The following is a 25,721-nucleotide window of genomic DNA, read 5'->3' on the forward strand; positions in this document are numbered from 1 at the left end:
CTAGACTGACAATAGCTGCACTGCAATCTGGGCCACACCTGCCATGTGACATCACTCAACAAGCAGGCACACCGTCTACCTGCAACAGCATATGATTTTCACACCTTGCGACCACAGCATATTAATACGGCGAGTCAGTCCGCAACTATGACCAATACACTGTGGTATCACATGGAGTACCTACAGTAGTTGCCACATCCGGTGACCTACACCGATGAACCATCTGCTACGACTACTACCAATCAGGATCTGTTCAACATGTTGCATTCCTTGGTACCTCACTACGACACCATACTCCACAACCCCGATGCACCAGCCGTGGGACCCACACCACACCACTTGATAATCAGTTACGACACCTGCATTACCGACATACCTATTGTGACTACTGCGCCATGACGCCAGCTGCTGCCTCTATCAACACCAGCAGATGGTGTTCACGAACCCAGACCACATACTTCACACAATTACAACAACCTCATACTGGTCCCGGCCCTCATCATCAGACAGATTACCGCTGGCCACACTCGAATTTACATCTGCCACGGCTACAAGCTGATTCTCTGCAAGCATAGTTCACACTCTGTGAGTGCATGATGCAGTCAGCCAGGATCACAGACGAGCTCACCAAGTCTTTGCTGCTTTTGAACCACCTCCACACCAACACTGAATTTATCAGCAACCTCCTATTTCACACAATAACTGCTGACAGATATGGGAAAGCAAAGATGCTCATACTACAGTGCCTATCGTGTTCACCTTAATAACAACTCTACCTAGCCATTGCTGAGACGTCACTGGGCCACAATACCCTGTCAGCACTCTGGCACAGGTTATGCCTCCGAATCGACATAAGATTCTTACCAGATTGTACTCTCTGGACGCTATGGCTTCTCAAGCTGCCTGAAAACGTACAGACAGCCATGCTAATGCATGAGGACAAACCGCTGGAAACCCGGTTATGCCTTGCTGACTGGATGCTTGCCCCTGTGCAACATCACATCTTGATAAACAGTTGCATCGGCTCTGGCACTGACATCAACACCTGTTTCATCTATAGCCAGCTTGGGCCAGCCTGCACACCAGCTGCACCCACGGAGACCACTGCGCAGCACTCACTGTGTAGCACCCAGCCAACTGACAGTCACCGAGCTGCTGCAACTTCAGCCAAGCCCTTCCACGCCGTGCCCACAGCAGCCTCACAAGACTCCACTGTGGCGAGGCACCAACAATCAGATATCATGACGGACCCAGGCACAGCATTTGTTGTGGAATGTAAACAACCACCTCCTACATTGACACCCGGCTGTCGACCAATGCCTAACTGTCATAACAACTCACCCAGCTAGGACATTGCGCGTACTTGGCCACACTGCCCCTGCTGGTTCCACGCTCACTTCAGTGCTTTGGCACGCCACTGTCATCCACCCTGCAGCTACCCAAACTAGTATAGTGGTCTGACACAGGTGCGTCAGGTCGCTCCCCTGCTTCAAGCCGCCTTGCTATGAAACATGACAACTCTCATCATACTCCGTATCTCCATTCTAACAGCAAATGGCTCTTCATCTACAACAACTATCTTCGAACATACTTCCTAGTCGACATGGGCACTGATGTTAGCATGCTGCCACATCAGCTGGCACCTGGAAAACGTACACGATCTGCTATACCGCAAGCCTCTAGAGGAACGGAAGGTTCCAAATGATTGGAAAAGAGCACAAGTAGTCCCAGTCTTCAAGAAGGGTCGTCGAGCAGATGTGCAAAACTATAGACCTATATCTCTGATGTCAATCTGTTGTAGAATTTTAGAACATGTCTTTTGCTCGAGTATCATGTCGTTTTTGGAAACCCAGAATCTACTCTGTAGGAATCAACATGGATTCCAGAAACAGCGATCGTGTGAGACCCAACTCGTTTTATTTGTTCATGAGACCCAGAAAATATTAGATACAGCTTCCAGGTAGATGCTATTATCCTTGACTTCCGGAAGGCGTTCGATACAGTTCCGCACTGTCGCCTGATAAACAAAGTAAGAGCCTATGGAATATCAGACCAGCTGTGTGGCTGGATTGAAGAGTTTTTAGCAAACAGAACACAGCATGTTGTTATCAATGGAGAGACGTCTACAGAGGTTAAAGTAACCTCTGACGTGCCACAGGGGAGTGTTATGGGACCATTGCTTTTCACAATATATATATAAATGACCTAGTAGATAGTGTCGGAAGTTCCATGCGGGTTTTCGTGGATGATGCTGTACTATACAGAGAAGTTGCAGCATTAGAAAATTGTAGTGAAATGCAGGAAGATCTGCAGCGGATAGGCACTTGGTGCAGGGAGTCGCAACTGACCCTTAACATAGACAAATGTAATGTATTGCGAATATATAGAAAGAAGGATCCTTTATTGTATGATTATATGATAGCGGAACAAACACTGGTAGCAGTTACTTCTGTAAAATATCTGGGAGTATGCATGCGGAACGATTTGAAGTGGAATGAATATAAAATTAATGGTTGGTAAGGCTGATACCAGGTTGAGATTCATTGAGAGAGTCCTTAGAAAATGTAGTCCATCAACAAAGGAGGTGGCTTACAAAACACTCGTTCGACCTATACTTGAGTATTGCTCATCAGTGTGGGATCCGTATCAGATCGGGTTGATGGAGGAGATAGAGAAGATCCAAAAAAGAGCGGCGTGTTTCGTCACAGGGTTATTCGGTAACCGTGATAGCGTTATGGAGATGTTTAGCAAACTCAAGTGGCAGACTCTGCAAGAGATGCGGTCTGCATCGTGGTGTAGCTTGCTCGCCAGGTTTCGAGAGGGTGCGTTTCTGGATAAGGTATCGAATATATTGCTTCCCCCTCCTTATACCTCCCGAGGAGATCACGAATGTAAAATTAGAGAGATTTGAGTATGCATGCAGGCTTTCAGACAGTCGTTCGTCCTGTGAACCATACGCGACTGGAACAGAAAAGGGAGGTAATGACAGTGGCACGTAAAGTGCCCTCCGCCACACACCGCTGGGTGGCTTGCGGAGTATAAATGTAGATGTAGATGTAGGTGCAGATTTTTTGGGCATTATAACCTTCTGCCAGACCTGAGTAGGGCCTTTCTACTACATCGTGATGCCTTACTACTACATCATGATGGCCACACGCCAAACAGAGGCGTAAACAGTGACCACCTACTGGTGGAAGAGACTCCACCACCTCCTCTTCTTAACTCTGAAACAGTACTGTACCTCACGCTAAAGTGCCAGGCATTGTTTGAGGACTTGAAAATGGCGACTACGGTGTACACCGACCTCCATCGCACCAATGACACCTCACGAGCAGCTAATAAACATCTCCTCAACTACTGCTCTGACTCATGGCATAACTGCACACCACATAGCAACAGCTGTCATCGCACCAGCGACAATGAGAACCACCGGCCCGAGACACCGCCAGGCCATCAGAACCACAGGTCAGCACAGTGCCTCCTACTTCTAATGACGACATTCCCAAGAGCAGGCTACACAAAAACAGTGATATTGCTCTCGCAAACAGATCGAGAGTAAACAGTGATATCACTTCTGTGAGCAGATTGTGTGCCTCATGTGCTGTTCCAAATCAGCCCCATAAAAAGATTGACATCATATGCAATGGTACTGTACACAGAATTAATACTAGCCCTATTCCACCAGTCTGACACTAGCCCCACTGCATCGCCCCTCACAAACTAAAGGCCGCCAAGGCTGCGATCGAGAAACTGTAACATGAGGACACCATCAGGCCATCAGACAGTGCTCGGAAAAAAGATAAAACGTGGCGCCTGTGCAGGGACTACAGACATTTGAATGCATGCCCCATCATTTATAGTTACCACGTACCCAATGTTCAGGACTTCTCCAAAGAACTGGCTGGTGCAACCATCTTTAGCATGATCAACTGCAAAAGAGCTTATGCGCAGATTCGAATGGCCATGGAGGACATCCCAAAGATGGCAATAATTACACCGTTTGGCCCATGTGAATTCCTCTTTATGCCCTTGGGAATAAAAAATGCAGACTTCGCAACAGTTCATTGACGGCTTGTTTTTTACTGTGCCCTTTTGCTATTGTTCCTTGGATGATGCAATTATCTTCTCACAAATAGCTCAAGACCATGAGAAACACCTCCAAACGGTATTCAACAAACTAGCAGAGCGTGAAGTCGTGGTCAACGAGGACAAATGCCAACTCTGGCCATCTCGTCGATCCTTTGGGCATCTGCCCCACACTGGAAAAGATAGACAAAATCCATAACCTACCATCCCCACCGAACTAATAAGAGTTGCCCCGTTTTTTAGGGGTAGTGAATTTTTATCGACACCACCTCCCACATGCCACAGAAACACTTCTGCCGCTCACAGAGTCACTCCACAGAAAGACCACATCAGCTTGGACTCCCAATAACCAAGCAGCTTTCGACAACATTCAAACCGAGCTTGCTCAGACCACCACCCTGGCACTCCCATCCTGAGGCACCCATACGCTATAATGGCTGATGCCAGCAACTGGGTGATTGGGGCAGTGCTACAACAGGAATTCCCCAGTGCAACCCAACCCCTACGATTTTTTTTGCAGAAATTTAGTGACTCCCAGAAAATTTGGTGAAGCTTCTACCGTGAGGTTTTTGCAATATGCGAGGTGGTCTGGTACCTCCAAGATGACACTGAGAGCCGGCCACTTACTATCTACATAGACCACTGCCCTCTGGCTGACACTATCAAAAACCCACCAGCCAATAACTCCCCTCGATGATTCCACTACCTGGACTTGTTTTCACAATATACCATAGACATCCGCTATGTACAGGGAGCAGAAAACGTGGTGGCTGACTACCTCACATGACTCGCCACTACACTGGCAAACCCTGACTTTGACCAACTAGCGGAGTCACAAGCAACTGACACTGACCTTCAAAACCTGCTATCTGGATACACCATGGGCCTCCAGCTCAAGCAGTGCAACGTTGAAGACACAACCAGACTAGTTTGGTGCAACGTATCACATGGTAGATAATGACCAGTCGTCCCACAGAACTTCAGGAAGACAGTTTTCGAACTCCTCCACAACTTGTCTCACCCCAGAGTACACCCAAGACTGAAATTAATAATGGAACATTTCGTTTGGACTAACATTAAATGAGCCTGCAGTGTGTGGCCGAGAGCCAGCATCCAATACCAACTGGCCAACAAAGGCAGTCATGCCCATCCCGAAGAACATTTTCCAACATGCCACATAGACCTGATGAGGCCACTCCCAGATACATATGGATACAACTACATGTTATCAGTCAGCCATAGACAGGACAACTCAAAGGGTAGAGGCCACACCTCCGATTGATGTCTTGGCTGACACCATCACCTGGGCTTTCATCACATTATGGATTGCACGCTTCGGCTGCCTAGAGTCCATGACAACTGACCAGGGCTGGCAATTTGAGTCGGCCCTGTTCTCCAAGCTCTCCTGCCTCTGTGGGTGCCACCGGTTTCACATGATGGCCTACCATCCTCAATCCAATGGACTTGTAGAATGGTGGCACTGCACCCTCATGACAGCACTCATATGCCATGACCAGGAGTGGACAGAGGCCTTCTGCTGGGTGCTGCTGGGCATATGAGCTGTCTACAAAGAAGATCTGAATGTCTTGTTGGCAGAGGTGCTCTATGGGGAACCGATCACCCTCCCAGCAGAGTTTGTATCACAAACCACCGACCCTGTGGACATCAACCTACCAGACCTAGTAAAACGTGTCAGGGACCACATCTAACATGCCCACATCCCACCACGCCAAACTAACCATCTCTGTGCACAAAGACCTCCATGTACACATATAATGGTCGGGAATGATGCCATCAAACCCAAGCTCCACCTTGTGTACAGTGGCCGAAACGAAGTGTTGAAACAAGGGCCAAAGGCTTTTGATATCTTGCAAGCTGGAAAAAGACAACAGTGTCACTGAACCGTCTAAAACCAGTGTGGACATTAGTGGACACATCCGGTGTTTACCATCTACCGGCTCCAGATCCAGGCTCCTCAAGCCAATTTACAGTTAGCCTAGACCTGCAACACTACCTCCCAGAAGACATTTCCGTAACACTGCAGGACTCACTACTCGTGATTAGGGCCAAATTCGATAATAGACAGTCAGGCTACAGCACCGTCTTAAGGTCATTAGAGCCTCCACACCCTGTCTGCCTACAATCGACACATCAGGTCTGAATCCACTCTTTCTTCAGATGGCTTCTTGCTCGTGTCGGCCCTGGAGCACTTCATAAAGACGACTGACACACTAGACACTGCTGACAGTGGACCAACAGCCTCACCGGATCACACACCACCAGCCACCAACACCTCAATGGATGCTGCCACCACCCCACCAGCACCCCTGCAGATGTTGTGGGCTGGCTGCCCTTTATGGCCACCAAGGCACCTGGCCTTAACCATCACCAGCAGGATAACACATCAAGACGTACAGCAGTCACTGTGCTCTACACTTATGGGAGGGGTGGGGAGGGGGGTGGGGGGGGGGGCGCGGCGGGGAGAGGGTTTGGCTCTGTGGGGCTCTACCGTCCAATAATATCGCTGCCCTCCAACAGCAAGAACAAATGTATCTTTGCCAGATCAGTTCTCTGTAGTGCATGCTCTATGTTATATGCATTGATGCACTGTGTATACGCTGTGAGGATAAAAGTATTAATAGTAAGTGATGAAAGTGTGAGTGGTTATTTATTGTCGTAATTACCACGCCTGCTCTCGACTATCTACAGACTCTTCAGAGTGGTACACAGCTGACAGTTCCAGGAGTTTAGCTCTTCTTACATAATAGCTCGCTTAACAACTGCAACTGATGAGAGAGTTCATATTTGCAGTCGTTGGTGGGAGCACCCATAAGCCGCCCCCCCCAACAACTGAACTCTCTCAATAAACTTCACTATGTAAACATGGGCTCAGTGAAGTTACTTTGAAACTCACATAAGAGAATTAGGCAGGTACAGTCTATCCACAAAATGAAAAAGGAACAGTATTCATGGTGAGGAAGTTGCCTTGCACAAAAGAACGCTACAGCTGCCATACAGGATAACTCAGAATCAATTTCCCCTCTAGCTGTGTAGAACAGTGTATATAATTAACGTAAATTATGTCAATATGCATTTCTTGCATTAGTATTATTATTAACTGATATCTTTATTCCATAGAGTATTAATGCATTTGTGGGAAATAAGCACTCCCGAGCATGTCTGCAACGTCTCACCAATGAAAAAATGGAAATGAGCATTTGGCGTCATTGGCCGGGAGGCCCCTTGCGGGGCAGGTCCAGCCGCCTTGATGCAGGTCTTATTACATTCGACACTACATTGGGCGACCTGCGCACGGGATGAGGGTGAAATGATGATGAAGACAACACAACATCCAGCCCCTGATCAGAGAAAATCTCCAACCCAAATGGGAATCAAACCCAGGCTCAGAGGACGGCAATCCGTCACGCTGACCACTGAGCTATTGGGGAGAACATGTCTCACCAGTGAATCATAGGGAGTGCTGCAGAGGATATAACTTATAAATTTGTTATCTACATTTTGAGACTGATATATATCCTGTCAGTTTTCTGTTTGCACGTAGGACATAAAGGTGTGGATATTGCTTTGACAGAAATTTCTAGTTTGTGCTGTAAACTTTTTTTTGGGGGGGGGGGGTGGGGGAGGGGGGGGGCTTGTGTACTGGTGTCTGTATAATTAGGACATTTTGGTCAGAGAATCCTAGCTTTAGAGCATGCTGTGCATTCTGTGTCAGTAGCTATTTGGTCAAGACAAGATTCTTTGTGGTTGGTTATTCTGGTTGGCGATTTAACCTTTAGTTCCAGATTGTAGAGATTCATAAGGTTTTTGAAGTTTACATGGTAACTATCTTCTACTATTCCCTCCAAAGAGCATACTATTAGTCCTAGAGCAAAAATGAGAATGACATTAATTGTGGGAAATTTAATGTAGTTTAATTTTGTATGGGTAAACATTTTTGTTGCAAACCTGTTTTTGGGTTACTCAAGAAAAATATAAAAAAGTGATATTTTGCAACCCTGCTTCAACAAACACCACGACGCTAACAAACCACCAGTGGGGATATGGTATTTAGTATGTTGTTCATGACACTCCCTCCAGCCACTGCACAAGAATTTGCAGGTACAGATTTTTTGCTGTATTCAATCTTTTTTGTCCTTCATTGACTAGATTAGTATCTTTATGTGGTTGTGTTACATTTCTTAAATGTTATATGTGAATCAAACGTGACTTAGCTGCAAAAATAGGTACTGTAATTGTCACCGACAGCAACAAGGCACTTTTCTCTCAATGTTTTGCTAAATTTACTTCCCTATGTAAACAACCATTATTTGTAGCCAGAAGATGTTACAAATCTTAACAAAAATGCTACTTTGTCAGAAATGGACATCTCTGTACTTTTGCTAGAAGTGTGAAAATATGGCTGATATCTTTCGAATAGTAAAAGTAGCAGGCAGTTACCGTCCAAATGATAAGAGTATAAAGCCTTATGTGTTGTTCTGTATCAAGTGAGTTTCCGAAATTTTAGTGGCAAATATAGTTAAGTGAAGTACAAAGCATTCTAACGATAGAACTCCATTTTTGACAAACCACACAAGGCCTCTTGAGTCACTTCCAGTCCAAGAAATATTGACCACAGCTAGAAACTGTCGATGGCTCATCAACAAAATAAAAAGAATAGTGGAGTGAAATTTGTGCTATTGCCTAAAGGTGAAAAAGTGCGCTTGAAACCATTGGCAGCAATATGTCATAAATGGCCAAAGTCTGAATGTGGTAGGGAAGCTAGAAAATCTAAAATGGAAAATGAAAAGGCTGAGTCTAGATTATGTGTTGATCAGTGATTTCTGGTCAGATGAATATAGTGGTAATATCTACAGCAGCAAGAAATATACCTAACTGATGAAGGATTTGTTTCAAAAAAGTACATAGGGATGAGAGCGAGTTAGTGTGAACAGTTCAGTAAGAGGATTATACTCATCAGAATCGACAGCAGACCAAGCCGTCAACAATAATTCGGTTATGCATGCTGATGTCACAGACAGCAGATGAAGATGAAGGAAAGGTATGAAGATGATGAACAGGTAATTCAGGTTGTAAAGGGAAATAAAAATCTGTTAATCATGGGGGATTGGATTGCCATAGTAAAGGAGGGAACAGAGGAAATATTTACGGGATGAGAGGGGCGAAAGACTGACTGACTTCTGTAATAAATTTCAGCTAGTAATTGGGAATACATTGTTTAAAATCACAAGAGGAGTAAGTATTACTGGAAACATCCTGGAGACGTAGGGGAAAATTCCAGCTGGATTGCAGTATGGTGAGGCAAAAATTCAGAAATCAGATAGTAGATTGTGAGATGTAGCTAGGAGCAGGTACAAAACCAAATCACAATTTAGTAATTATAAAGACTAGACTGGAATGTAAGAGAATCATCTAGAAGGCCCACTATGGAAAGTAGTGAGATATTGAGTTACAGAGGAATGGTGATGTGTGTTTGAAGTTCTCTGAAACTGCACATACTGTGACAATGAATACCATTGGAGGTCAACCAGTTGAAGGGGAATGGACATCTATGGCAGTCCCAGAAGTTGGAAAACTGCATATTGGTAAAAGCAAAGTAGCTGCAAAAAATCTTGGGGAACAAAAGGAATACTTCAATTGTTATTTATTCATTTTGGTTAACTGTTTTCATAAATTACACTGTAGGAAACACTACAACCACCAACAAGATTTTCTGAAATGATTTTATTGTTCCATTATTAATTCTGGGACTCAGTCGACTGTCAGACGGTAGTGTTGATTTCTTTGCAGGTTTTACATTTGTGTCTTCACAAAAGCCTTCCTTTACATATTATGAGACAGAGGTATGGTTTTCTTTTACAGCCCATAATGATCAATGAACTGAACTAAATGCAGTTCAGTTCATTCATCTGCATGGATCACAAGAACTTTTCAAATTTTCTTGCTACTGTTCTCGGAGAATTGAATATTTTTAATTTTTTATTTTCAGCAAGCTCAATACGATTTTTCTATATAAGAGGGACTATTATCGAAATATTCATGCACCAAATTAAAAGGGTCTTGCACCAACTAAGCCCATTAGCAAATGGGCAAATAACCCAAGCACAGAAGAACTCAGTCTGTAATTTATTAACAGCACAGATGATGTCTTGTTAGCCATGAAAGGTGCTCAACAGGTAATAAAGGAGACACACGCATGACTGGAATGCACAAACGATATGAAAATTAATAAATCAGTTAGCAAATCAGCCGAATTTGAGGGTGCTTTGAAACTGAAATGGGATGTGCTCAACATATAATCGGAAAAAGATGACAGATTATATTAAGCAAATGCTGTGCTAGATTCTTCATAAAAAAAACGCCCTAGACGAAAATTTACTGAAAGATAAAGGAGTTCTGCTGAATTTTTTTTCGGCTTGATATGTTTTCAGACTTCTTCATTAGGTATTGCTATGCATAAACTGCATGAGAAGTTGCCCATCATATTCAAGAGTGACTATAGGGAGCTGTTTTAGTGAGCCAGTTTATATGCTAGCTACCAAGAGGTGCAGGAGGAGCATATATGCCCTCACAGGGACACTGACTTGCAGAGCCCCCTGCCAGAGAAATCAGCCAAGGATCCTACATTGCTTGATGGACCCAGCGCTTGCACTTGAGCAAGTTGTGGCTGCTCAGCCTAGCTATCCTGGGTTGACAGACTCATCTGTGTGGTCTTGTCAAATTTCGTTCTCTGGGGTCAAAGAGGTTAATATTTCCAATGATAATTCTCATGCATTGCTGAAATTTTGTGTTCACAATAAACATTTGGACTGCTTCTTTAATGACACAATCCCAGTAGGAGTAGATGAGAGAGTACGTACCTCCCTGTAGTTCATGCCTGTACCTAGACAGTCGTCATCAATGGCAGATTTTTGAGTGAGACTTGTTTTGGTGTAATTTAGGGAAACAATGGAAATGTAAAGCAAGTTCTTTATTCAAAAATATGAATCTAGATTTTACATCTCATCATTTCCCTCAGTATGATGCAGTTCAAAGCAATGGGGTATCATTTGTTGTATACCAGTCTACATTGTTGCCAAATTTATTCAAGATGGAGAACTGCCCCTTGCCCCCTGATGTAGACGTTGCACTTTTGTTATAAAATTGACATCAAATTAATTTATTAATGACATATATCAATTATTGCCCCCTCCCCTCTCCCTTGGAAAAATGACAGGAAGTTCAAAATCAGTGGGACATTAAAAGTTTCATGGTAAATTCAAATGCTAATTACATTGCATTGCAGAGGAAATAATAATAATAATTATTATTAATAATAATAATAATATAATCATTATTTATAAAAATTCAATTTGTATATCACTGGTGTAGAAGGGTGTAGGGCACTATTTTATCATCTTTGGAATACTGGTGCAGTCCAACTCTCCTCCTACTATTGGCAGGAAATTTAAAAATTGGTCAGAACTTCAAAAATTAGTGAGCAAATACAAATTTTTCCTTTGGCTGTGAAGAATTGGTATTGGGGAGCGGTAGTTACGATTGATCAAGCACTAGAGAGTAGCTCTAGCCAGTACTGTCAATAACTGCTGGGTGTAGAGAGGATATTCTCACTAGTAGTCTAACACTAGAGAGTTGCTCTAACCATTCTAGCCAATAGCTGTATGGGGGAAGAATGAATAATAATAATAATAATAATAATAATAATAATAATAATAATAATAGCACAGGAAACTATCACTGAAGCACAGGGAGGAGCATCCTGCTGATTTACAAAAGAACCACTTCTGGCGGTTTCCGGCGACTAGAGGGAGCAGTGTGGTGCTGGTGTGCCACATTCACACTCCCTCTTTATTATTGAGCTTACATGGAGTTGTTTCTCTGATCTTCTTTTCAGGATAGCTAGCAGTGATGGTCTGCCCAACTTCATCTCCGAAGATAAGATGCTGTTTTGGAGGAACTTTTTATACTCTTAAAATAACTCCATTCACTCAGGATACTTTTAAACCAATCTCACTATATTTTCACTTCCACAAACAAGACACCATATAAATGATTCATTATTGTAAGCCCAACAATTACTGTTCTAACAGATATTCTTACATACTTTATAATAAATAAAATCTTGCTACAATAAATACAATCTAGAAAACTCTAGCAAGTCCCCCATCTGGACCTCACAAAAGCAAGTGAATAAGAAAGTGTCTTTTCTTTTCTTTAACAACATTCAACTGTTCTCAATAATGACTGACGTAAGCACCATCACAGAATACCATGCGTTTGCTCCTTGTGTGTGACTACCTGCCCATGCCGATCAACCATCCAATACATGCCAGTCCTGCATACACATAATTGTGGCGCAGTAGACACAGTTCCACTTTCACACACTCATCTTTAAAATGAAGCATGTTCAAAATGGTGGAAATATAAGTGGTTCTAGAATTTACCTGAAATTCTCGAGGCACTACAAGCTGCTGGGAGGGATGAAAGGATTGAGTAATAATATTAGAACAGCGACCTGCTGCCCCATTGTTGCTATTTCTTTTTTTCCTTCATTGTCATTTCATTCACCTCACCCCATATTGGGGGGGGGGGGGGGGGGGTTGAGCTGTCATTGGCTAGAAGTTGCCACTCTTCAGCCATTTCATACGAGACCAAAAAGTTTAAAACAGAGTAAAACTGGGCATGGCAGATTGACAAATGAATGCTTGACATAACAAAAACATAGATTCAGCTAAACAATTTAAAATATACAACACAGAAGAGTTGATGAATTAAAAGACTGGCACAGATAAAACAGCAACAGAATGTTACACGAAAGATAAAAGATAGAGGAACAAAAGCTTAAGTAAAAAGCAGTAAAAAGCCAGCATGAAGTGATGAGTAGACCTAGACTGCCTGCCAGCCGGGAGGGGGGGGGGGGGGTTATGATGGGGATGAGCAGTTATTGCTGCTATGATTCCTGCCCACATACACAGGACTCTTGCGGCAACGGTATTGGGGAATGGAACACACTTATACAAGTCACAAGTTGCATCCTAGCCAACAGAAATGTGGGAAATACATTGTAAGATATTATTTTCAAGTGTAGTGCTCATTATCTTACTTGAACATGGCATCTTAAGATCAAACAATGGGCCAGTCACCTACATTCCAGTCCAGTGCAATGTACTGAGTGTATCGTGTACCCGAAGAGCCGACAGGTTGGAGACTTTCTTTGTATCTGCCAGTCACGAGAGACAAAACTGTGGCTTCAGGTCAGTTGAAGCCTCGTGACCACCCTTGCCGCTGGCCGCAGACAAGTGTTGCTAACCCCAGCACATTTGAAGACAAGAAGGCACTGCAATTCCACCACTGACATAGATTCCCCAGTCTAAAAAAATCCACTTTACCCAATCCAAAACAGGGATGATGTTGTTCATATACCTCGAATTTTTCAAGGGAAATGTATATTCCTCCCTTTTATGTGAGTTATTTTCAAAGACAGAAGAAATCGGAGCATACTCACAATTTCACATCGCTAAAGTATTGTTACTTGTTGCAAAATCATGTACAACAGTACAGCACAAGCTGTACAGGATGAGCATTAATAAAACTGCAGGGATGGATTCATGGCTGCAAATGGAGGAAGGAAGGTCCTATGAATGTGTGTCTGGAAATTGACGGTGCATGTGCAGTGACAACAGATCGACCTGGAACTCAGTACGGAGCTGCATCATATCTACGTCACAACAGATGTTCAAAGTGGGATCCGTGGGATGCAGTGCAAGGATTTACAAGTTGCATCACGGACTGCTGCACTCTTTTGCACATTTTAGCCTCTCTCCAAATACTGTCATAGGTGTAAAGAATACACTATTGAAGGGTCCGCACATCAAGAACTGGTTCAGCATATACATCGCTTTTCAGATGTCTCCAAAGGTAAAAATCCAGGGGGTTTATGTCCAGTGATGTAGCAGGCCATGCTACAGGGCCTCTGCATCCAATCCAATGTCTGGGGACGACACAGTTGAGGTGTTGGCAAACTGTAACATAAAGTGGGGTGATTCTACATGATGCAGAAACCACATAAACTGTTGTATTGCCGAAGGCATATTCTCAAGCAGCCCAGGCAGGGTACTCCACAGGAAGTCCAGGAACGTTCCTCCATCGAGGCCTTGTGGAGTAATAATTTCCAACAGGTACGGGGTGCTTCCTAGTGGTGATGACATCGTTTCCGAGCCACCACAGGATGCCTCGCCTGTTGGGCCAGTGGCCGATTCTCCGGCAAGGTCCCGACAGTCACAGAGGGCGGGCCTATTAGTTATAGGGAGCTCCAACGTTAGGCGGGTTATGGAGCCCCTCAGGAAAATAGCGGGTAGGTCGGGGAAGAATGCCAGTGTGCACTCGGTGTGCTTGCCGGGGGGTCTCGTCCGTAATGTGGAGGAGGCCCTTCCGGCAGCTATTGAACGCACTGGGTGTGACCGGCTGCAGATAGTAGCACATGTCGGAACGAATGACGCCTGCCGCTTGGGTTCTGAGGCCATCCTTGGTTCCTTCCGGCGGCTGGCTGATTTGGTGAAGACAACCAGCATCGCACGCGGAGTGCAAGCTGAGCTTAATATCTGCAGCATAGTGCCCAGAGTCGATCGCGGTCCTCTGGTTTGGAGCCGTGTGGAGGGTCTAAACCAGAGGCTCAGACGACTCTGCGACTATAATGGTTGCAAATTCATCGACCTCCGTTATTGGGTGGAGAACTGTAGGGCCCCCCTAGACAGGTCAGGCGTGCACTACACACCGGAAGCAGCTACTAGGGTAGCAGAGTACGTGTGGCGTGCACACGGGGGTTTTTTAGGTTAGAGGGACCCCCCCCTTGGGCGAAACGATAAAATACCTGACGGCTTACCAGAGAGGACATTATCATCGTTGATAAAGAACGTCCGTCCTCAGAGACCAAAAACAGGAAAAGTTAACGTAATATTGGTAAACTGCAGGAGTATCCAGGGCAAGGTTCCTGAATTAGTATCTCTTATTGAAGGAAATAGTGCGCATATAGTATTAGGAACGGAAAGTTGGTTAAAACTGGAAGTGAACAGTAACGAAATCCTAGACACAGAATGGAATATATACCGCAAGGATAGGATAAACGCCAATGGTGGAGGAGTATTTATAGCAGTAAAGAATTCAATAATATCCAGTGAAGTTATTAGCGAATGCGAATGTGAAATAATCTGGGTTAAGTTAAGTATCAAAGGTGGGTCAGATATGATAGTCGGATGCTTCTATAGACCACCTGCATCAGCAACCGTAGTAGTTGAGCGCCTCAGAGAGAACCTGCAGAACGTCGTGAAGAAGTTTCGTGATCATACTATTGTAATAGGGGAAGACTTCAATCTACCAGGTATAGAATGGGATAGTCACACAATCAGAACTGGAGCCAGGGACAGAGACTCTTGTGACATTATCCTGACTGCCTTGTCCGAGAATTACTTCGAGCAGATAGTTAGAGAACCAACTCGTGAAGCTAACGTTTTAGACCTCATAGCAACAAATAGACCGGAACTTTTCGACTCTGTGAATGTAGCAGAGGGTATCAGTGATCATAAGTCAGTGGTTGCATCAATGACTACAAGTGTAATAAGAAATGCCAAGAAAGGAAGGAAAATATATTTGCTTAACAAGAGTGATAGGGCACAAATCGCAGAATATCTGAGTGACCACCATCAAACGTTCATTTCTGAGGAAGAGGATGTGGAACAAAAATGGAAAAAATTCAGAAACATCGTCCAGTACGCCTTAGATAAGTTCGTACCGACTAAGGTCCAAAGCGAGGGGAAAGATCCACCGTGGTATAACAATCATGTACGAAAGGTACTACGGAAACAAAGAAAGCTTCATCATAGGTTTAAGAGTAGTCGAATCATAGCTGATAAGGAAAAGCTGAACGAAGCGAAAAAGAGCGTAAAGAGAGCAATGAGAGAAGCATTCAACGAATTCGAACATAAAACATTGGCAAACAATCTAAACAAGAACCCTAAAAAGTTTTGGTCATATGTAAAATCGATAAGCGGATCTAAATCCCCTATTCAGTCACTCGTTGACCACGATGGCACCGAAACAGAGGATGACCGAAGAAAGGCAGAAATACTGAATTCAGTGTTCCGAAACTGTTTCACTGCGGAAAATCGTAACACGGTCCCTGACTTCAGCCGTCGCACGGACGCCAAAATGGAAAATATTGAAATAAACAATATCGGAATTGAAAAACAACTGCTATCACTTAGTAGCGGAAAAGCATCCGGATCAGACGAGATACCCTTAAGATTCTACAGTGATTATGCTAAAGAACTTGCCCCCTTTCTATCAGCAATTTATCGTAGATCGCTGGAAGAACGTAAAGTACCTAGCGACTGGAAGAAAGCGCAGGTCGTTCCCATTTTCAAGAAGGGTCATAAATCAGATGCGAATAATTATAGGCCTATTTCGCTTACGTCAATCTGTTGTAGAATAATGGAACATGTTTTGTGTTCTCGTATTATGACGTTCTTAGATAATACATATCTCCTTCATCATAACCAACATGGATTCCGCAAACAGAGATCATGTGAAACTCAGCTCGCCCTATTTGCCCAAGAAATTCACAGTGCCGTAGACACTGGCGAGCAGATTGATGCCATATTCCTGGACTTCAGGAAGGCATTTGATACGGTTCCGCACTTACGTTTAGTGAAAAAAATACGAGCTTACGGAATATCGGACCAGGTTTGTGATTGGATTCAGGATTTCCTAGAAGAAAGAACACAACATGTCATTCTTAACGGTTCAAAATCTGCAGATGTAGAGGTAATTTCGGGAGTACCGCAGGGAAGCGTGATAGGACCTTTATTGTTTACAATATACATAAATGACTTAGTTGACAACATCGGTAGCTCCGTGAGGCTATTTGCAGATGACACGGTTGTCTACAAGAAAGTAGCAACATCAGAAGACTCGTACGTACTCCAGGAGGACCTGCAGAGGATTAATGCATGGTGCGACAGCTGGCAGCTTTCCCTAAACGTAGATAAATGTAATATAATGCGCATACATAGGGGCAGAAATCCATTCCAGTACGATTATGCCACAGGTGGTAAATCATTGGAAGCGGTAACGACCGTAAAATACTTAGGAGTTACTATCCGGAGCGATCTGAAGTGGAATGATCACATAAAACAAATAGTGGGAAAAGCAGGCGCCAGGTTGAGATTCATAGGAAGAATTCTAAGAAAATGTGACTCATCGACGAAAGAAGTAGTTTACAAAACGCTTGTTCGTCCGATTCTTGAGTATTGCTCACCAGTATGGGACCCTTACCAGGTTGGATTAATAGAAGAGATAGACATGATCCAGCGAAAAGCAGCGCGATTCGTCATGGGGACATTTAGTCAGCACGAGAGCGTTACGGAGATGCTGAACAAGTTCCAGTGGCGGACACTTCAAGAAAGGCGTTACGCAATACGGAGAGGTTTATTATCGAAATTACGAGAGAGCACATTCCGGGAAGAGATGGGCAACATATTACTACCGCCCACATATATCTCGCGTAATGATCACAACGAAAAGATCCGAGAAATTAGAGCAAATACGGAGACTTACAAGCAGTCGTTCTTCCCACGCACAATTCGTGAATGGAACAGGGAAGGGGGGATCAGATAGTGGTACAATAAGTACCCTCCGCCACACACCGTAAGGTGGCTCGCGGAGTATAGATGTAGATGTAGATAATCAGTTGAAGTATGTGGTTGCCAAGAATCCCTGCCCACATACTGATGGTGAACTGATGCTGATGAGAGGCCTCAACCATTCCCCGAGGGTTATCTGTAGCCCACGGATGATGATTATTCAGGTTGATGATGCCAGATCTGCTAAAGATTGCTTCATCAATAAAGAGGACTGATGACAGAAATCCCATAACTGTGACGATCTGGTGCAAAAACCATCTACAAAATCATTCCCATAGTGGAAAATCTCCTGCCGATAATCCTTGCATTTATTACAGGTGATGGGGATTGTAGATTATTATGCAGGATACACATAATCATACTTTGACTTACACCATGTTGACAAACCACTTGCCTGGAGCTTGTACTGGGGTTTGTCTCAATACCCTGCAGAACACAGTCCTCCAAATCTGGTGTGCACAGTCCATCACTTCCCTGCACATTTGTCTGTCTGCAAGGACCCATGATCACATAACCTCCCAAAAGAGCTTGAAAAGTTATGTAATGGGGTTGGTTTCTGTGAGGGTACTTATTTTGATATAACTATGCTGCCTCTTGACCATTTCCATCTGCTTGGCCATACACAAACACAATCTCAGACTGTTTCTGACATGAATATTGGACCATTCTGCTGCTTACAGTATGCTGTGTCAGCCACACAGCTTGCAACACACATGAACACATGGTGCATGGTCAGAAGAACTTTCATTTATCAGTACCATCAGCTGTGGCAATGGTGCATTTCCAGACACATGGTTTTTCCTCCATTTCCGGTTAGGAATCCATCCCTGCAGTCTGTTGGTTTTATTAATGTTCACTCTGTATGTAAATGACTTTCCAGACAGCATTAGATGTGGAGAAAAGTTCTCTTTGTCAATCGCAGCAATATCATAGTCACCGACAGAACATCAGAACTCCTATTAGGGCAAGCAAGTGAAACCATCAAGGAAGTTTAAAATTGAGCAGTCTGTAATAAATTAACATTGAACATAAAGAAAATGAACACTGTGCATTTCAGCATAAAGAGAAAGCAATCCTGTCACTTTAAGCATAGATGATAAAATACAGATTACAGAGCAAACACAAAGTTTCTAGGGATGAACATTGATTGTCAATTGACATGGAGTGAACATACAAAGATACTGGCAAAAAGAATGTCACCAGTATGTTATGCTCTTAGTATGTTAGCATCAATTGGCCGGTGTCTTGTGGTGATATACTATGTCTACATACACACAGCTCTTAGCCTACCTGTGGGATTTGTTTATGGAGATGAAACACACAAAATATGAACACGATTTTTAAATTTCAAGATAGGGCCATAAGAATAATGACTGGAAGTAGTACTCAAGCTAATTGTAAAGAGTTATTTAAAAAACTGTGTGTCCTTACTGCACCTAAGGGGTACATTCACTAATCTGTGGTGCACATCAGGGAAAATATTTATAAATATTGTGCTAATAATTATATACATAATTATGAAACACGAGCCAGTTTGGAGTTACATTTATCCATGAAAAAAGAACAAAAAACGCAAAACAGCATATTGAATCAGGGGACATAATTTATAACAAATTGCAAAAGAAAATTAAAAAAGATTACTAAAATACATCTAATAATAATTAGAGAGATCCACTTCACAGATAACCATTATTAACTGAAGCCATGACTGGTTTGGTAACAAATAACATGTGATCGGTCCAGGCAGTGCAAGAGCTCCAATCATTGCATGTTGGCGGAAACTGTTCACTGCCAGGCAGCTGCATGGTAGGAATGCCAACCACTAGTGTCAGTACTGATTGGGGTTCCTTCCACATGGCTGCTTCGAGGTGGAAAGTTTCCACCAACACGTAATTATTGGAGCTGCTGCACTGAATGGCCCAACCACATGTTATGTGTTACCAAATATAACAGTTTCATACACCCGAAGATAAGATTTTCAAATCCAAAACTGGTCTTGGTTTCAATAAATGATTAATACAACTGAAGCAGATCTCTCTAAAGTAATTATCATGCTTCTCAATTACTGATATCCTACATACTAAATCTTGTGTTAAACACATTTGTTTAAAAAGGCAGTGTGGTGTCTCAAGGCTTAGGCCTGTCCCACCCCACATTAAATCAACCAAGACCTATACAAATAATTGTAAGAACAGTTATTATTATTATGTTCTTTAAGTTTGTTTTTGGGTTTTCAGAAATACTGTGGGAAGAAAGTTTATGTATGTTGCAGATAACGTGGAAGACGTTGCCCAATGATCATCACGAAAGTTCGATGTAGCAGCAAGTGGGCAAGGAATAAAACGAATGCTGCAAACTACCGCGAGCCATGGAAGAGCCTGGGCCGTGAGAGTGTCGAGCTTCCTAGGTCGTTGTTGGACAATGTCAAAGAAAGAGATATTCTGCTTTCTCTTTGTAAACAGATCGATCGAGTCTTGAAAGGTTCATGTAAAACGTATAGGCGGGTGATGCATTAGGTGGGGCCTGATGCCTGTAATACTTCCACAGTTATTAAAAAGTTGTTAAATGGCAAAACCAATAGGTTATCATTTTTATAGACAAAAAGTAGTAAAGATATAGGAAAGGAAGAGTTGCGGCATCAGAACAAAAATTGATACATCGCTCACCAACGAAGAAGGATGTAAACAGCGGGCGTTACGTGGTGAAAACAAAACAACTGATAAAATAGTAAGTTTGTAATTAAGCATAAAGCTACGTAACACTGCAGCAGCTAAAGTGTTTTTCACAAGTAGTGCATATTACACAATTAAAGATATTTCGTCAACAATAGATGACACACACACACACACACACACACACACACACACACACACACACACACACACACACACACACACACAATAGTATCAGGCAACTGAAACCACACTGCGAGCAGCAGCACCAGTGCATGATGGGAGTGGCGACTGGGTGGGGTTAAGGATGAGGCTGGGGTGGGGAGGGGTAGGGATAGTATGGTGGGTGTGGCAGACAGTGAAGTGCTGCAGGTTAGATGGAGGGCAGGGGAGAGGTGGGGAGGTGAGGAGGAGGGGGAGGAAGTAGCGGAAAAGAAGATAAATAAAAAGACTTGGTGTGATGGTGGAATGATGGTTGTGTAGTGCTGGAATGGGAAAATGGGAACAGGGAAGGGAGTGGATGGACGAGGACAATGAAACGAAGGTTGAGGCCAGGAAGGTTATGGGAACATAGGATGTACTGCAGAGAAAGTTCCCACTAGCGCAATCCAGAAAAGCTGGTGTTGGTGGGAAGGATTCACATGGCACAGGCTGTGAAGCAGACATTGAAATGAAGAATATCATGTTTGGCAGTGTGTTCAGCAACAGGGTCGGCCACTTGTTTCTTGGCCACAGTTTGTCGCTCACCTTTCATGCTGACAGACAGCTTGTTGGTAATCATGCCTACATATGATGCAGTACAGTGGTTGTAGCTTAGCTTGTAGATCACATGACGTTTCACAGGTAGCACTGCCTTGGATGGGATAGGTGATGTTAGTGACCGGACTGGAGTAAGTGGTGGTGGGGGGATGTATTGGACAGGTATTGCATCTAGGTCTTTTACAGGGATATCATCCATCAGGTAAAGGATTGAGAGCATGGGTTGTGTAAGGATTGATGAGTACATTATGTAGGTTCGGTGGACGGTGAGATAGCACTGTGTGTGTGTGTGGGGGGGGGGGGGGGGAGGGGGAATATTTGGCAGGACATTTATCATTTCAGGGCACGATGTGAGGTAATCAAAACCCTGGTGGAGAATGTAATTCAGTTGCTCTAGTCCTGGGTGGTACAAAGTTACGAGGGGAATGCTCCTCCGTGGCCGGACCGTGGGGCTTTTGGAGGTGGTGGGAGACAGGAAACATAAGGCATAGGAGATTTGTTTTTGTACATGGTTGGGAGAATAATTGTGAGAGTCTTTTTGTTGCTCCTATCTGTGATTCAGCATTTTCCTTTCCATAATATTGTTACATTCCATCCTGGATTTGCCATTGTTTAATTTTAAACAATTAGAGATTACTTAGAGGACCCAAAGTTGTGGATAGTGTTGAAAGGGGATAACTGCAGTGCCTTGTCACATTTCAGTACTTGACTATGGTTTACTGTTTACACAAAGATCATGTGATAGTAATGTACACTGGCTTAGTTTTTCAGGTTGACAGTAGCAAATAGTTGAACATGGAATAGGAACTGAGCCAAGGGGTACAGCAGCATCTTCTCAGTCTGGGAGTCATCAGTGGGTATCTTAGCATGAGTGAGAGTGAAGGGTGGAACTATGGTTTACATAGTAGGTAACTGGAAACTCTCCAGGAGTCATCATTGGGTGTCCTTTGTGTGGACAGTGAAGAAGAAAGTCATGTTTTATATTGCAAGTTACATGAAACAGTTTTGTGTAAATGAGGAAACATTATTCAATAGACAATTAACAAATGAGGCAGTGCAGTTGTTACAATACTGATCTTATACTCAGGATGATAGAGCTGCTCTGTCTGGCCATCTTGATTTGGGTTTTCTGTTGTTTTCCTGGATAATTAAGGCACATGCCGGGATGGTTCTTTAATCAAGGCCATTGCCAACCACCTGTTCTATTCCCATTGGCTACCTGTCCTATCCTCTTAAAGCATGTTTTGTATGCTGTATGTTATATTTTAGGCCATTAATTGACACTGTATTACAGTGACAAATCCTATATTGTTGTGAGATGATCCTTGGATGATTAAATACACAAAATTTTCTTCCTCGAGCAATAATGGCATTATCATCTGCATATATGAATCTCTCTATTGCTGACTGGTCATTTATGTACACACTGTACAGTATAGAGGAAAGAACACTGCACTGAAGAATCCATTCTTTTTGTTTTCTTCCCTTGGAGCGCTATATAAAATCTTCATTTCTGCAACATACTTCTTAACATGTAAGTCAGTCAAATGTTCTTTGTTATTTTGTAGACTTTTGTGTGGAGTCATTGGAAGTTTACTGTATCATTTGCAGCAGAAAAGTCAACAAAGACAGTTATTAATTTCCTTTCAAAACTGTGTTCAGTGTGTTGAGTCAGTTTAGTACTTGACTACAACATGCTTTCTCAGGTCTGAACCCAGCTTGCTCAATAAGTTTTGTATTGATTTTTGTTGCAATTCTCTGGAGAACCATTCTTTTAAATAACTTATATAGGTGGCAGGTTAAAGAAATGTGAAAGAAATTTTTTGGCTCAGATGGCTCTTTGCGAGGCTTTAGCAATGCTACTACACATGCTTTTCTTCGCGGTTTGGGAATCTGAACTGTTTCCAGACTTCTGTTCACTGTCCTCACAAGCCATTCATTAGTTTCTGGGCCCCCCACCTCAGAAGCCATTCTTTAGTTTTTGGACCAAACTGCTTTATTTGTTCAGTTTGTTTGTCATCAGGACCTGCTGCTTTATATTCTCTGTCTTCACACTGCTCTTCCTTGTTCCTCAGGTGAGAATGGAGTTTCTAGAAATTTGCTCTCTCCTTCTATGTTTCACTTGTGATTCAATGTAGTTGCCTTCTGTCTTGTCTTGCAATTCATCAGCATTTGGTGAACAGTCTGGTTTGGAGTGATGCTTGTACTCACCAGCAAGCTTGCAGGATCATTGCTAAGATTTTTATCAGATTCACACTCTCTGACTGTTCGGTTTCATGTCCAGATCAAAAAGTAATTTAGCCCATCTCGTCCTGCTTTGTTCAGCTGTGATCTGCATTGTACTTGCTACAATAGTCGCTGAAGAGATCTTGTGAGCTTGAGTCGAGGCCAGATATAAATTGGGTTCTGCATCCTAGACATTTCTTTACAAGTCTGACAAATTCTTTGTGGTTTTTTGGATCTGCCCCTATATTTTTTAACTTCGAGATCCAGTTCTCTGATAGCCTTTCATTTCGCTTTCTTGAAGCTGAAATGGAGTCTGAAGGTTACACTTTCTACTGGGACAACTCTAGAAACTATACAACATATAGGGCAATGTTGCGTCCTGGGGACAGGTTCTTTTATCATTTTTGTAACATGAGCAATGTTCTCAGTAATGAAGATGTTGTCAGGATTATATTCTCTCTGTCACCTGCTGCTATTAAATTATGTTTTTTGTTTAGGGTCAAAAATAGGTTCAATCCTCTCTTTCTGTCTAACTTTCTAGTTCTGCCCCATTTTTGACAATTGAGTTGTCTCCCCAGTTGATACTTCAGCAGCTACAGTCTCCTAATAGAATCTTGGTGTTTTAGTTATGAAAATTTTTTGGATTATGAGTGGTAAAATCAGTATTAGGTGGTTTGTACACTGGCATAACAGAACAAGACTGTAGCTCAATTGTTAAAATGTCATTGTAGTTTTTATCCATGATACTTGTAGGTTTAATTTTATATCTGGACTTACAAAGATGACACTACTATATTGTTTATGAGGGTGTTCTAATACCAACTTTATCCATTCAATTTTTGGTATTCTGTTATTTATACTAGCATATTTCTTGCAATGCTAAAATATTCCATAATTGTAATTTACTTTTTCATGATAGTAAGACTCTCTTGATGACCCTCCAGTGTTTAATGAAGTTATCACAATTTTTGGTCTTGAAGAAGTCCAATTTTGCCTTTTTCTCTGACATTTTCTAGTGGCAGAAGGACTTTCCACTGACACTAGTTCAGCATTTCCAGGTTATGCCTGACTGTGATCTTTATCATTCGCAGAGGCTCTCCATGTACCAAAAGATGACACAGATGAGATTCCTCCACAGTTATGTGCATTGAATAATAAGTTGCAAAACTTTTTAATTAGCAATCAGTTGTTTTATATCTATGATGCAAAATGAGTTTTGGTAACGGATTTGGCAAATATGGGTATAAATATGAAACCACACTTAGTAAGCAACTGATTAAACTAAATTCCACACAATTTTCAGAATGTAAGGGTAGCATATCAAAGATCATCTGGAGGTATTGTGTTGTTAACTAATAATATAATTTACGTTATGGAAATGCCATACTTCAGATTGAAAAGTGGTTATTCAAAATCTTAAATGCTTTTAGAATGAGAGAAACTTTGTTTTTCCTGCTGCTGTAAGCACTTATTCTGGTAAGAGTTTAATCTTTTTTGATAAAGTACAGTTCACAGAAACTGATGAATGTATGAACGTTTATCAAAGGTATAGGCAAATGAATAGAGAAATATCAGGTTTTCCAGTAAATATAGAATCAACATTTTGATACACAAACGGATTGTTGCATTTTTTTTTTTTATGAAAACAAGTTTCTAAGAGTTTAATAAATTTACAAAGTATATAGTTAGAGTGGGTAAACATAATTTTACTGTCTTCAGTTTGGATTGTTCCAGATCAAGTTCAAGATTAACAGATATTGTAAATAATGTTGAGTACTTAACCAGCTGGAAAACATACATGGTAAATGGGGGGAACGAGTTTCAGTTGCAACAGGATAAAAATTGTGCTCCAGTCATTGAGTATAGTAAGGAAGCAGCTTAATTTATTCCTGCTGTTTCTACACGTTTAGGGCTCTGAATTGTGGTGAACTTACATCTGCAATTTGGACAGTAATATATGTTACTAACCGTGTATTGATACACTCCTTATGAAATATAGGACTACTTTTTTTAATACAAATTGATAATTTTGTTCAAATAGACATGCAAAGTAACTCTGTTCTGTGGTGTTATCTAATATCAAAGAATTATATAGAGGAAAAAACCTTTTTTAATAAATTCTTCTGATAAGCTTTGGTACTTTGAAATACTTTGCAGTTAACATTATCTTGGAATGTCAAAAGACTGTCTCCACTTGAAACTTGGCCAAAAATTTCCCAATACGGTCCGTGATGTTATGAATAAATGGAAGAAAAACTTTTCC

The sequence above is a fragment of the Schistocerca serialis genome, chromosome 5 (genome assembly GCF_023864345.2).
Source record: "Schistocerca serialis cubense isolate TAMUIC-IGC-003099 chromosome 5, iqSchSeri2.2, whole genome shotgun sequence".
Classification (NCBI taxonomy): Eukaryota; Metazoa; Arthropoda; class Insecta; order Orthoptera; family Acrididae; genus Schistocerca; species Schistocerca serialis.